Source organism: Pan troglodytes, chromosome 13 (genome assembly GCF_028858775.2).
Source record: "Pan troglodytes isolate AG18354 chromosome 13, NHGRI_mPanTro3-v2.0_pri, whole genome shotgun sequence".
Classification (NCBI taxonomy): domain Eukaryota; kingdom Metazoa; phylum Chordata; class Mammalia; order Primates; family Hominidae; genus Pan; species Pan troglodytes.
The window spans coordinates 90,320,525-90,336,076 of record NC_072411.2 but is presented as its reverse complement, the minus strand read 5'-3'; positions in this window follow the sequence as shown (position 1 = coordinate 90,336,076).

Here is a 15,552-nt window from a genome sequence, read left to right as displayed (position 1 = left end):
GAAAATTTGCTTGAAGCAGTTTTACTTGCTTGAAAAACTGCTGCGATAAGAAGATATTTTTTTCATTTGAAGTCTCACATACTTAAAATACAAAAATAGAACAAAGACATTGCATTGCAAATAGAATTACAGTCTTATTTTCTTAATAGAGTAAAAAATAAATTGTCTAAAATGATTTTTGACAAAGGAAACTTTTTATTTGAAAATTATGATTTGCAGTCTTTCACTAGAATGCTAATTTATTAACTCTCTTCAAAATCCTGTATCAGAATTTACTCAGGCTTGCTGATAGGGCTTAACAAAAAAGCAAAGCTAAGCAAGGCACCTATACGCTTGGGCCTGACATAATGTGATTTGAGAAAATGTCATCATGCTTTAAAATGCAAAGCGCCTATCACAACCGAACAACAAAAGACGTTCTCTCATTGAGTATCTTTTCCATAACAGGGCTAAAATAATTCTGAGAGTGGCTTTTCTGTAAAAGGCAGTCTGTGGCAAGAATTGTTGGAACAGAGACTTGCCATGCTGGTTCTGCATCAACAGTCTCTCTAGCTCAGCAATCTGAGAATACACACAGATAAAGTGCTATCAGTTCAATGGAAATTGGCAGGTTTTCAGAGGGTGTGACTGCAGAAGACTATTGTTCAATTTCAAAAATGAAACCCTCCAGAAGCAATTTCAAAGTTATACAAATCTTTCACATATACTGAGAGTGCAGGTGAAGATCATCCATTTTCCACATAAAAATAAATTGTTAAGGACTTTTAAATGAACACCCCTACCTAAAATGCAGTGTTCTGTTTGGAAATCTGTACATTATACAAGTGAAGAGCATAATAAATCTTGAAAAAAATTAAATTTTTTTCATTGAAATATTTTTGTAGAGTGCCATGAGTTTGGGGGAGAACTAGTGAAATGTACATCTGTACATCAACAATTTTATAGATTTATAAGACAGTTCTTAAAGTGTCCAGAAAGCTGTCATGGCTTAAATTTTATTTACCGAATTAAGCTTCAGATATTTCTTATAAAAGTGAACTTCAGGCTGTTGAGTTTTGAAGGGTGAAGCATAGGATAAAGCTTTAAAGCATGTGCTTTGGAGTCCAAAGTCATGGTTAAAATGTATTCTCTACTACTTACTGACTGTGAAATCTTGGACAAGTCACTTTCTTCTCTGTATTAGTTCATTCTCACATTGCTATAAAGAACTACCTGACACTGGGTAATTTATGAAGAAAAGAGGTTTAATTGACTCAGAGTTCCACAGACTGTACAGGAGGCATGGCTGGGAGACCTCGGGAAACTTACAATCATGGTGGAGGGAGAAGGGGAAGCGAGCATGTCTTCCCATGGCAGAGCAATATACAGAGAGCAAAAGGGGAAGTGTTATTCACTTTTAAACAACCAGATTTCATGATAACTCACTCACTATCACACGAATAGCAAGGGGAAAATCTGCCCCCATGATCCAATCACCTCCCACTGGGTCCCTTCCCCAACATTGGGAATTACAATTCAACATGAGATTTGGGTGGGAACACAGAGCCAAACCGTATCACTCTACTTTAATATTAGTTTTCTTATTTTTGAAACAGTTGTCAAGATTAATTGAGTTAATAAATGTAAAGCACTTAGCATAATCTGGCAAGTAAGTATAAAATAAATAATGGCTTTTCATGGAAACAGGTAAAACTATCAAAACTTTTGATATGTTAGTGAAAGTTTTTCATGAAACTGAATCAATATGGGTCAAAATAAAAGGAAAACAATAGCTTTGGCTGAAATTAATCTATAGATGTACATTTTTCTTGGAAAAAATAAAAATATTTTTGGTGTTATTTTTGTCTAGAAAGAATAATGATTATTTCTATGATTATTTTTATTTTTTAACCAATCTACAGAATTCATTCAGATATCCCCAGATTTTCTTTTTATTTTTCAACCTTTATTTTAGATTTGGGGGTACATGTACAGGTTTTGGTATGTTGAGTGTATTACCTGGGTGTATTGTGTGATGATGAGGTTTGGGGTACAAATGATCTTATCACCCAGGTACTGAACATAGTACACAACAGTTAGTCCTTCAGCCCTTGTCTCCCTCACCTTCCTAGTAGTCCTCAGTGTCTATTGCTGCCATCTTTATGTCCATGAGTACCCAATGTTTACCTTCCACTTATAAGTGAGAACATGCTGTATTCAGTTTTCTGTTCCTGCATTAATTTGCTTAGGATAATGGCTTTCAGCTGCACCCATGTTGCTGCAAAGGACATAATTTCATTCTTTTTTGTCTGTATAGTATTTAATGGTGTATATGTACCACATTTTCTTTATCTAATCCACTACTAATGTGCAATTAAGTTGATTCCATGTCTTTGCTATTGCGAATAGTGCTACAATAAACATACGAGTTTGTGTGTCTTTTTGGTAAAATTAATTGTTTTCTTTTGGATATATACCAAGTAAAGGGAGTGCTGGATCAAGTGGTAGTTCTAAGTCCTTTGAGAAAGCTTCAAACTGCTTTCCACAGTAGCTGGACTAATTTACATTCACCTCAACAATGTATGAACATTACTTTTTCTTTCTAGCCTTGCCAATCTCTGTCTTTTTTTACCTTTTAATCTAGCCATTCTGACTGGTATGAGATGGTATCTCATTGTTCTTTTGATTTGGATTTCTCTGATGATTAGTGATGTGAAGCAGCTCTTCATGTTTGTTGGCTGTTTGTATGTCTTCTTTTGAGAAGTGTCTGTTCATGTCTTTTGCTCATTTTTAATGAAATTTTTTGGTTGTTGCTTGTTTAATTGTTTAAGTTCTTTACAGATTCTGGACATTAGATGTTTGTTGGATTCATAGTTTGAGCATATTTTCTCCCATCCTTTAGGTTGTCTGTTTCCCCTGCTGATAGTTTCTTTTCCTGTGCAGAAACTCTTTAGTTAATTAGGTCCCACTTGTCAATTTTCGTTTTTGTTACAATTGCTTTTGAGGACTTACTCATAAATTTTCTCAAGGCCAATGTCCAAAATAGTGTTTCCTAGATTTTCTTCTCAAAGATACCTCCAGTTTTTCTATCAATGCCCTTTTTCTATTTCAGAATTCCACATAGCATTTATGTCTCTTAGTCTCTTCTAATCTGTGACAGTTCCTTGATCTTTTCTTGTCTTTCATGACTTTGACACTTTTGAAAGGTGATGGTTTAGTATCTTGTAGAAAGTCCCACAAATCAAGGTTGTCTGCTGTTTTCTCATGGTTAAACTGGGGTTATGAGTTTTGGGGGAAATTTTCACAAAAGTAAAGTGTCCTCATTGCATCATATTGGGGTACGTGACATTGACATGAGTTCACACGAATAATGGTAAGTCAGTATAGATGGTGTCTGCCAGGTTTCTTCACTGTAAAGTTACTATTTTCCCTTGGTAATTAATCAATATTTGGGGAGAGATACTTTGAGACAATACAAGTATGCTGTTTCTCTTAAACTTTTACCCACTAGTTGTAACACGTATTGGTAGCATGTAACATGTAATATTGGTACATGGTAACACTAGTTGTAACATGTACACTAGTACATGTAGTTGGTACATGGTAACATTATATATAAAATTATTTATACATAATTTAGAATTATTTTGTAAGGAAGAAGGATTTCTTTTCCTTCATTTACAGTCATCTTTTAGCTTAGTTCAAATCTTAAAATAATGTCTGCTCAATGAACTAGACTAAATGTACATCTAGGGAGCAAGAATGATGGAGATCAGACCTGCCCCAGAAGTTCCATCACCATTCATTCAGTATTCAGTATTGTGTTTCTAATGTCAGGCACTGAGCTAGTGTAGGAGAGATGATGATGAGTAAGTACAGCCTCTACCCTTAAGGAGCTCACAGTCCAGTAGAGGGAAACACAATGTAATAAATAAAATTATAAATAAATGTGGTTAGGCACTAAAACAGATATATATTTCTTCATTGTGGGCAAGATATAGTAACAATTTAGAAAGCAGTCATGTTGTCAAAATGAGAGCTGAATTTTGAAAAGTGATTGTGTGTATAGCAGGTAGACAAGAAAGGGAGAAACATTTATGGCAGAGGAAATGACATTATCAAAGCCTGAGAAACCTGAAATAGCAGGAGAATATGAAGAAGTTGAAATAGCTTAGTGTGTTGGGGAGCATTGGATCAGGGTCTCAAACTTTATAGGGACTGGGAGCTACTGCAAGTCTTATGGACAATTTTGTTTTAGAAAAAGCACTCTGGTGACCATTTAAGAGAAGATATTGAAGTTATGTGAGATTGGAGGTAAGAAACGCCAATGAAGAGAGTTAGAGTCTCTTATTATCAAACTTATTATCAGGTGTCTGATCTGCTAAATATAAGAGGGTGTAGAAATGACAAACTTTAGAGTGATGTGATTTTTATATTGTATTAAGAGAACATACCAGGGAGAGGGTCTTACAGCTTTGATTTTTCAAAATGAATTTTCAGCTCTGGTCATAACCCATTAACATGTTTGAGTACCTTAAATTCCGTATTATTAGGATTTTCAGTACTGCTGACTACTTAGAACAGTTAGTGTCATGATTATAGAAAAATCTAGATTTGTTGGAGACTGCTTTTGTCTAGCTATCTTCACAGTCTTACAATGTACATTTTCATAATCTTTACTAGTTTGCTGGAAATTAAAGAAGTCTAGGTATCTCAAGGGACCTATCTTATCTATAATCCTAAAGTTATATTTATTCAGGAAGTACCACCCTTTTAATTACTCTAAGTCAATATTTAATCCTAGCTGTTAGGAAACTTTAACATCATGGGAGTGAGGTCAGTTGTTGAAGAAATTCCAGAAAAGTGGAAAGATAAATAATAGAAGAACATTCCAGTTATAAGTGAACAATTTGGAGTCTAAATAATGCAATATTATGACCTTCAGTAAAGGAGCACAATCAAATGACAATCAGATAGTAAGAGAACAGGGAAAACGTGCTGATATCATTCACTTCTTACATTCTCATTTCCATCTGGGGCTACCCATTGGCCAAAACCAATAGAAAATCTGAAGGCAATGAAACAATTGGATGCAGTTTCTATGGGTCAGTCTTTTATAGAACAGAGCAGGATAAAGAAAGATGGAAAGTATATCTAAAGATATTCAGTGCACTTTAACTAATATTTTGTAAGGCTCCAGACTTATCTTTATTTAGATTGCATTTTTTTAATATACATCTCTAATGATAGAGGGGTTTTAATCAATATAAATGTTTGGAATTTACTACATTTAAGGAAGCCCAGGACTTATTAACATTTTGAATATGTTTTATCACTTTTAAATAAATTTTACAGTTATTGGAAACAGAAAGAATATACAAAGATACAGAAATCACACACATACTTGAAAGTAGTTGTATATGTCATTTTATGTAATGGAAGAATGAAATGAAATAAAAAATGATTATAGTTTACAGGCTTAAAAACTTCAGTTTCCTACTGGGCATCGTGAAATCCAATTTGACATTAAAACAAATAGGAAAACCCACAATAGATATTTAGAAAAATCATTTACATAATGCTCAGACATCAAAAACTTCTTAGATGCCTTTAGGCAAAGCATAATATGTTTTTATGATACTAACATTCAAATGTCTTCTTCAAGTGAAGTATATGATGTAGGAATCCGGTTTTTGTGTGTGTCTGTTAGTACAATGCTTGAATTTTCACATGGATAATTGAACAGTATTGTCATCATCTACTTCAAATAATGTTTAAGAGTAGTAGAGATTACAATTTTAATAAGTTGAGTATTACCACTTATTATTTTTACTACTATGAAAAAAATTTCTTTTTATAGTAAATCTTTAAACTGAGGCAATATTTAAATACACACTTAAATACAAAAGTCAAAGTAAATGACTTTTTACAAATTTGAGATTCTTTTTCAGAATATTCTATTTGTATTAGTTTAAAAAATTAGTTTCGGTTAGCCAGACCCTTGTCAAAAGTACCTTAGAAATATGATTTTTTTTCTGGTAAGCATTATTAGTTTCATTTTTATAGAAAGGAGGTAATTTTTGCAGACTATACGCCACTAACAAAAGGCAGAGGAGAGTTTTAACCTATTTATTTATTTATTTAGTTTGTTTACTGAAAGTCTTCAGGCTACAATTATATTGAGATGTTTTCTATAGCTTTCAATTTCAATATTGGTTTTCAGCAATATGAAAATATTATTCTGTTTACAAAAATGATTACATTTTAAATTGATATAATAGTTTCTGTCATAAAGATGAGTACTAAGCCTCTTACATAAGTGGTCTTGTCAAGTCTAAAACAAAGAGTTAGAGATCATGTTTGAGAGAAGTAATGTAGTGACATAGAACACAACAATCACTGAACAAACAAAAAAAAATGCCTGGGCTGAAGGCAGAACAATGGGGTCTGGGTTTTGGTTATGCCCCACCAGAGCTCTGTGAGTCAGTTGTAGTAGCCCAGGATAACATTTTATGGTATTAAATAAGATATTGTTTTACATGCTTCCTTGAACCCATTGTTCTGGTAACAACATTTCCTTCTGTACTCTATATACACATACAGGTGCAGGCATTCTGGCTTTTGAGCTCCTAATTAGGCTTTCAGAAGCCCAAACTGCAAACAATAGCTTGAAAGTTACAGTGCTTTTGATTTCCAAATGATAGGCTTTATTGAGAGAAAAAACGTTTCGTTTGGAATTTCTAAAACTGAGTTTGGCATACTGAAAGCAAGGCTGGCAGAACTAATGCCAAGAATCAGAATAGAGAAGAGTGATAATCTAAAACAATTTTCTTACCCCAAATAAACAAATAAAAAAGGGTCTAGCTGTGGGATTCTAGGAACAGCAGAAGTAGCTGCCTTGGCTCTGTGGATAGTCAGGAAGCTCTATACCTTTCACCTTACTGGAGAGTTAGGAGTAACAGTAGCTGAGAGAGCACCCCACTCACAGAAGAAGGAATGCTCCGTCCTCCCAGTGGAATGGAAACAAAATCTCTCTATAAATATTACACCTCCCTGCTGGGAGTGTTGGCTCAGCCTGTAATCCCCTCACTTTTGGAGGTCGAGCGGGCAGATCGCTTGAGCCCAGGAGTTGGAGACCCCCCTGGGCCACATTGCGAGACTCTGTCTCTACAAAAAACACAAAAATCGGGAGGTGGAGGCAGAAGAATTGCTTGAGCCCTGAAGGCGGAGGTTGCAGTGACCAGAGATAGCCTCATTGCACTCCAGCCCGGGCGACAGAAAGAGACCCCGTCCTAACAAACAAAATCAAAAACTTACATTGCACCTCCCAAAGGCTGAGGACTACAGTGCTGCTTTCCCCATTCCCAATCCTCTTCCTATCTGAAGAAGGGGTAGGAACTAGTTCTTTTATTTTTGCGGGTGGCTCTCTTTAGAAAATACCAGTATAGCTCCTCTTTATTTCTCGTTTTGGGTTTTCAGCACAACACGACAGCCAGAAAAATCTCATTAAAAATTCCGTTATGCAAATTCTTAAAGATTATCTAGAAATAATTATATTTTTAGATTATACAGTAATAATAACAATGGTTTTTCTAAGGTTTCAGTGATGGGTTGAGAAATAAAAAGCATTATAGTTTTGTTTATTGAGATTTTAACAATGATGAAGTGAGTTTCAAAGGAGAAAACACATTTGACAATTTTCTGTCACAGGGATTCATCTGTGTACAAAATTTATACAATATAAAAAGCTCATGAAATCTGCCATGTGGAATATAAGACGTAGATGTCATAAGTGAGAAATAATTCTCATACAGCTACACATCTCGTTTACGTTTGCTTCAGAATACAGATACATAATTAACTTTTTTATATAATGGAAAATTGGACTGGTTGTTATGACAGAGCATGACTCCACTTGGAACTTATACAGGGTATGTTTAAGGACACACAGCATGTATTGACACACAAAAAAATCTGAAAATTCTGTTCTATAAATACGGTTGTTCTGTTAGACATCGTTTTCACAGAGCCTCATTGAAACAGTTTATATGAGTAGCAGTGGAAAATAGTCAAGAGACATTAAATTAGAGGCAGCCTATCACACTGTATTAGGAGCTTTATGTTTTAAAATATTCCAATTTTGATTTGAAAATTAATCAGAATTCTACTTGAATCTCAAATTCCAAAGTCTCAGGAAAACAAAAAAGAAAAATATTATTGAAGGCAAGAAAGTGATGTCTCAACAATAAACATAAGTTATAATTGTAATTTTAACTATTAATTTCAAAAATTTCAATGAACCGTTAATTATTTTAGACCCACAGGTAAATTATGGATACATCTCTCTCTTTTTTTTTAACTTTCAAGAAAGTTACGATGTTGTTAGTATTTGGGAAGAAACAACTTAAAATCTAGTAGGATTGTTTTAGAGGTTTGGGATAGTACGTGTCCCTCAGTTTTCTTCTATTTCAGATAATGCTGCTTCCTTTACTGTTTCATATTCTATATTCCATTAACCACCAAATAATTTGACTCTAGAACCATAATTTACTCTAAAACAGGAGATGAGGTGTTTTAATGCCTATATTAAAACAGGTAACATTTGGCCAAGACATGGAAATCATAGATAAATGAGAAAGGAATTGCAAATAAACATAATGATATAGATAAAGAGTGTAATTTATATAAGGGGGAAGGTGATAATGATTAATATAATAGACATGTTTCTAACCTTAATTTTTATACTATGTATACAATGGTGATGACAAAAAAAAGTAATGCAAAGTATGCATAGAATGTTATTAGTGGATAGTCTGGGTGGTAGAAATAAAAATTATTTAAATATTTGGTAATTGTCTGCACTTCCTAAATTTTATACAATTTTTCTTCTTTTTAATTTAGTGTAGTTTTCTAATTTCTAGGTTATATTATTTAAGTGAGAAAAATTATAGAAATATTACAGTGTCATTCTAATTTTACAGAAATCACTTACTATTATGAAAGCAATGTTTCTCACTTTTAGTTCAGAAATTAGTCTACGGCCATACCACCCTGAACACGCCCGATCTCGTCTGATCGTGGAAGCCAAGCAGGGTGGTGCCTGGTTAGTACTTGGATGGGAGTTCAGAAATTAGGGGTTGTTGGGGCTCAGAAACTGATACCGCAAAATGTGGTGCTTTGACATGCTGAACTGAGGAAGAGGCCTCAAGATCTCTCTGAGAATCACCCCCACTTTTGTCCTCAATCCTTTGTCTTTCCCAAAGTACAGGATGAAGTTGTTATCTAACATTCCTTTGTCTGCCTTATTTGCACATTAATAAATTTGTATGTCCTTTCTCCTCTAAATCTGCCTTTTGTTCACTGATTGTCAGTGAAGCGTCAGAAGGTGAAAGGGAAGATTTCACCATTTCCTTCTTAGTCAAGTTATGGATAAATTCCTATAGTTCCGCCAGGCGCGGTGGCTCATGCCTGTAATCCCAGCACTTTGGGAGGCCGAGGCAGGCAGATCACCTGAGGTCGGGAGTTCAAGACCAACCTGAGCAACATGGAGAAACTCCGTTTCTACTAAAATGCAAAATTAGGCGGGTGTGGTGGCACATGCCTGTGATCTCAGCTACTCGGGAGGCCGAGGCAGGAGAATCACTTGAACCTGGGAGGCGGAGGTTGCGGTGGGCTGAGATCAGGCCATTGCACTCCACCCTGGGCAACAAGAGTGAAACTCTGCCTTAAAAAAAAAATAAAAAATTCTTATCGTTCCAATCGAAAACATCAGGTTATTGCACATTAATTAAATTTGGTGAGTATATGTTTTATATACTGTGATTCTGAAAAAAAATCCATAACAATGTGCCTTTATATTCTGATTTGATTCTTTTTTTTAAGACGAGTCTCTCTCTGTCACCCAGGCTGGAGTGCAGTGGTGGATCTCAGCTCACTGTAACCTCCGTCTCCCAGGTTCAAGCAATTTTCCTGCCTCAGCCTCCTGAGTAGTTGGGACTACAGGGGAGCACCACCATGCCCGGCTAATTTTTGTGTTTTCAGTAGAGATGGTGTTTCACCATATTGGCCAGCCTGGTCTCAAACTCTTGACCTCGTGATCCACCTGCCTTGGCCTCCCAAAGTGCTGGGATTACAGGTGTGAGCCACCCCTCCCGGCCTGATATGAATCTTAAAATAAAATCTAGCCCCTAATTCTTGAGAGAAAGTTTGTAGTCGTGGAAAGAATGTGGACTTTGAAATGAAACAGCTCTGCATTCAAATGCTGAGTTCTGTGACTATTTTTTTAATAGTACTTCTCGTATTTCATATTATGCAAGTAACATGATAGTCCCCCAAATTCCTTCTCTTTCACATCACTTTTCTGCTTTGCACATCAATACATAGTTTATTTACCCTCTCTTTGAATCTTGGCTGTCTATGTGAAGTGCTTTACTGCATAAAATGCAGAGAACTTCTAAGTGCAGGTTTAAAAAGTACAGGTGGTTTTCACCTTCTTCCTCTTAGAACCCAGCATCCAGAATATGAGAAGCCTCAACCAGGGTGACAGGCCAGGTGGGGATGCTGTGTGAAGAGGAAAATGTCCTACAACTATATAGCAGAACCAAGAAACCCAGCTGACAGTAAGGACAAAATCCCAGACGTATGATCCAAGTTAAGCCATGCTAACCAGCCTCCAGTTTTTTGAACCATCCTAGCTGGGGTATCAGGCATGTGATGTAAAAGCCATTGTGAATGTTTTATGACCAGCAGCAGGGCAGGCTTTATAGATGTGTGACCTGAGCAGTTACACGGAAGGCTCCTATGCTTTAAGGTTTCTGTGCTTGGCTTAATGCTCTGCTATCACTAAATTGAAATACTTAATAATTTATGAACAAGTCCAACTTCTTCTTTTTGCACTGGCCTGGTAAATCATGTATTAATTCTGCCCAGCAGACATTATATAAAGCTGAGACCATCCAAACCCACTATGCCTTGTTCAGATGTCTTACCAAGAGTATTTTAAGTGATAATTAAATAATTATTGTTTTAATCCACTCAGTTTTGGGGGAGATTGTTTACAGCAACAGATAACCAAAATACATGGCATTTGAAAATAGCAAAGAAGCTCACAAGGAGACCATAAAAAGAGATTTCTTTGTGAAGACCAGGGATGAGAGGAAGATGCAAGTATTTATATGAAGATTTAAGGGTGTTCTTAAAGAATATATCCAAAAATGTAACGCTTTAGAATTGATGCAGGGCAGGCAAGTCCCAAAATTGAGGCTTAGCTAGGGAGGGTCCTGGCTTCACACAGGAAAGAATTCAGGGGCAAGCTGGTGGTGTTAAACAGGAACTTTTATTGAAGTGGCAATGTACAGCAGCAGCGGAGATACTGCTCCTTGTACAGCAGAGCTACCCTGCAGGCAGTGTGCTCAGAGTAGCAGCTGAATGGCAATTCTGCAGTCATATTTATATCCACTTTTAATTACCTGCAGACTAAGAGGTGGATTATACAGAAATTTCTAGGAAAGGGCTGGTAACATCCAGATTGCCAGGTCATTGCCATGGAAAGGGGCAGTAACTTCCAGGTGTTGCAATGGCAATGAAGTGGCATGGCACACTGGCATGTATGTCTTATGGAGAGCTACTTCTTCCCTGGCCATGTTTTAGCTAGTCCTCAATTTGGTCCGGTGTCTGAGTTCTGCCTCCAGTGTTGCATCTGATCTCCCACATGAAAATGATAGATGGTGAAAGAAATCAAGTTTTTTAAAACATAAATATATTATCCAATGTATCATTTGAAAAAGTTTAAAGACTTGTAGCTGTAACCAACACATGTAAGCTACCCCTATTTGATATTTTAAATGTTGAATAATGAAAAAGTTACTCAATTAATTTAAAAGTGGAGAATTTTAGAATGTATATTTTAATAACTAGTTTATAATTTAAAAAACAAGAAAAGCATGCATGCATGCATATAAAAAAGTTTTGTTAGAGAATGATTTGAAGTCACATGGGATGGAATAAAGTGATGCTTATAAAATAGATTTTTGATGCTGTATCTTTTAGCAACTTAAAAAAATTAAAATATCCAAACAGTTTTAAATGCCTTAAAGTTCTGTGTGTTAGCCTACCTGGGATGAATTTTTATGTCTGATCTGAAATAAGATTCTAAATTTTCTTTTTATTCATTTGGATACCCAGTTATTCTAGTGCCCTTAAGCGGAGTCACTTCTTCTCCAGTAGTATGTAATTCCCTGTAACTTACATACTACAGTGTCATATTTGTGGATCTGATTCTATGTGCTTTATTCTGTTCTATTGTTTGCTTATTTTTTCATTTATCAATACTACACTGTTTTAATTACCATAAACTTATCTTTAAATAGAAATCGCCTGTTTTCTTTCTCTTCTTCCTTTTCTTCTCTTTTAAAATTGTACTTTTTCTTTTTTATTCCTTTATTTTTCCTTTTTTTTTTTTTTTTTTTTTTGAGACAGTGTCTCGCTTTGTCGCCCAGGCTGGAGCTCAGTGACAGGATCTCGGCTCACTGCAAACTCCTCCTCCCAGGTTCACACCATTCTCCTGCCTCAGCCCCAGAGTAGCTGGGACTACAGATGCCCGCCACCATGCCTGGCTAATTTTGTGTATTTTTAGTAAAGACGCGATTCACCGTGTTAGCTAGGATGGTCTCCATCTCATGACCTCGTGATCTGCCTGCCTCGGCCTCCCAAAGTGCTGGGATTACAGGTTTTTTATTCCTTTTTAAGCTCATCTTCTCCTCCTCTTATTTATTCTACTTTTCTACAAGTTTGTCTTGTCTAGATTAGACTCTGCTTTTCCATTTACATTTGGGATCAGCTTATCAATTACATGGAAAACAATTTTATTTATCATTTTGTCCTGTATATCTCTGTTCTTTTTCTGGAACTCTTTTTTTTTTAATCATATATTAACCTTCTCCATTTAAATACTGTCTTATATTTGCAGCATTCTCTATCTTTTAATTAAATAATTCGTTCTTGTCACATCATGTTTTCTGTTTTAACTATCAATGTAGTATTAAATTGCAGTATCTATATTTTTTATTTTCAGAATTTCTATTGTTTTTCAAATCTACTCTTTTTTGTTCATGATTCTTGTTCTGCCATTATGTTTTCTTTTTCTTCTGTTAACAGTTTATATTTTCGCCTAGTGGAATTAAATATTCCTTTCATTGAGATCTCAATTCTATCTTGCCAGATTGCTCTGAACTAAAACACTTCTTTCCTCTTATAGGAAGATGCACTTTGTATCTAGTGGTTGGGGACTACATTCAGGCCCAATATTTCTCTGGTTATTCTGGGTAACAGCTCACATTTTCCATCCTATATTTGGTTTCTGCCCTTGTTTCCAGTAGTTGGAATTAATACGTCAATAATTAAAAGTATTGATGTACTTGTTAATTCTTTAGTTATCTTTTAAATATAATTATTTGAATTGCTGACTGCACCCTTAATGGCCAGCAAAACATTCCATTTAGCCATTCTGCTCCCAGCTTTGGTTAAGCCTCTGTTCTAATGAGGTTATAGGATACGTTGGAGCCAAGGTCCCAAGATTATGACACAACTCAATGTCTTCAAAATTAAATGAGTCATACAGACTTGATTCATTAGATTCTCAACTGAAATAGGTAAGTTATTTCAATCATATGATACAATGATTAGAATCAGCACAAAATATATTCTTTAGAAAAATACCACTTAAAAGTGTAATTTAATAGATAAGGTCTACAAATTCTTTCCATAAATAATAGTCAAAAAAATTCTACAACTTTAATTGGCATCTACATTTTAAATATGAAGGATTTTGGTATAGAAACTAATTTTTTATGATAAAACTGATAAGTAAACATCAAATTAGAGACTGCATGTAGGAATTTATATAATTACGATAATTCAGTAAGATAATTTACTCTTTTCCAAATAAAATTAAACATTGAAATTTTGCCACTTTGTTTTTGGTAAGAAAACATTCTCACATTTGCAATTGTCAAAATATTTAAGCTTATTTTTTCATTCTTCTTATTGCATGTCACCCTCTGGTTTCAACTAAACACAATCTTAAAATTTGACAAAATATTTTCATGTTCGATTAATTAATCCCTCATTAAGAAATTTGACACTAAATACACCAAAAACTGTATAAAATGCTTAAAAGAAATGGCATTATCACTCAGCGGAAATCTAAATATTTGAAAATATTTTGGATATTATTTTATTTTTTCCAGATATATTAGTGTATAATACATAGAATCTATTAGCATAATACTTTGTTAATTCAAATACTAGTCTAAAAATAATTATTCATTTTCTTCTTTGTCTTAGTACATCTTGGAACAAATAATAATTCTCTATTAATATTATATTGTGATTTTTCTATGTAATGATACAAATAGAAATCTTTCCCGTTTTCTATATTTAAAATCATTTTCTTAAATAGTATATGATGGAAACACTAAGTCTGTTATAAACTTCTGGGTCATATAATGAGATGGTATATTAAAAACACCCTCTTAGAAAATGAGAACCTGTTTAAAATAAAAGTCATCAGGAGTAATGTAGGAAGGACTTCAAATACAATTTGTAAAATTCTTATATGTAGATAAAAAGATACTAATGTCAAAGTCAGGAAATGCTATTTAAATAGGAAAATCCCATTCTAACATATCTGCAGCAGTTAATAAATTGAACACACACACACGCACACGCACACACACAGCCCACATATTTAGCACGTCTTGAGTTTTTTGGAAAAAATATCGATTTAAATAAAATAAAGATTGTTTTTGAACTCGTTGCTTTGTTTGAAGATACCTTAAAATACAATTTAAAGAAAATATTTGAGAAAATTTTAAACAAAACTGAATCTTTTGAACAAATGCAAACATAGAGAAGGTCATTGTATATTTTTAGCATAGAAGTTAAAAATATAACAAAGGCCAGGCACAGTTGCTCACACCTGTAATCCCAGCACTTCGGGAGGCCGAGGCAGTCAGATCATGAGGTCAGGAGTTCAAGACCAGCCTGGCCAATATGGTGAAACCCTGTCTCTACTAAAAATACAAAAATTAACCAGGTGTGGTGGCGTGTGCCTGTAGTCCCAGTTACTTGGGAGGCTGAGGCAGAACAATCACTTGAACCTGGGAGGCAGAGGATTCAGTGAGCCGAGATCGAACCACTGCACTCCAGCCTGGGCAACAGAGCAAGACTCTGTCTCCAAAAAATAAAATAAAAATAAAAATAAAAAAATATAGCGAATAAACTCATATTATCTTAGTTGTAATCAAATCCTAACTCTATGAACTTACTAGCATTGTGATTTTAGGAGAGCAGAGGAAATGCAGTATTTGGAACAATACTAGTTGACATTTTCCAAAACTGATTTGAGAAGTTTGCTAAACTCATTTAGAATGTTTTTTTTTAAAAAAAAAAAAAAACCTCATTTGGACAATTATATGAAAACAAATGGAAACAAAATTCCAAAGTTGACTTTTAAAAGTATTAAGGGGGTAGAAGGCACATTATCTTTAAAAGAGCAACAAAAAAGTACACATG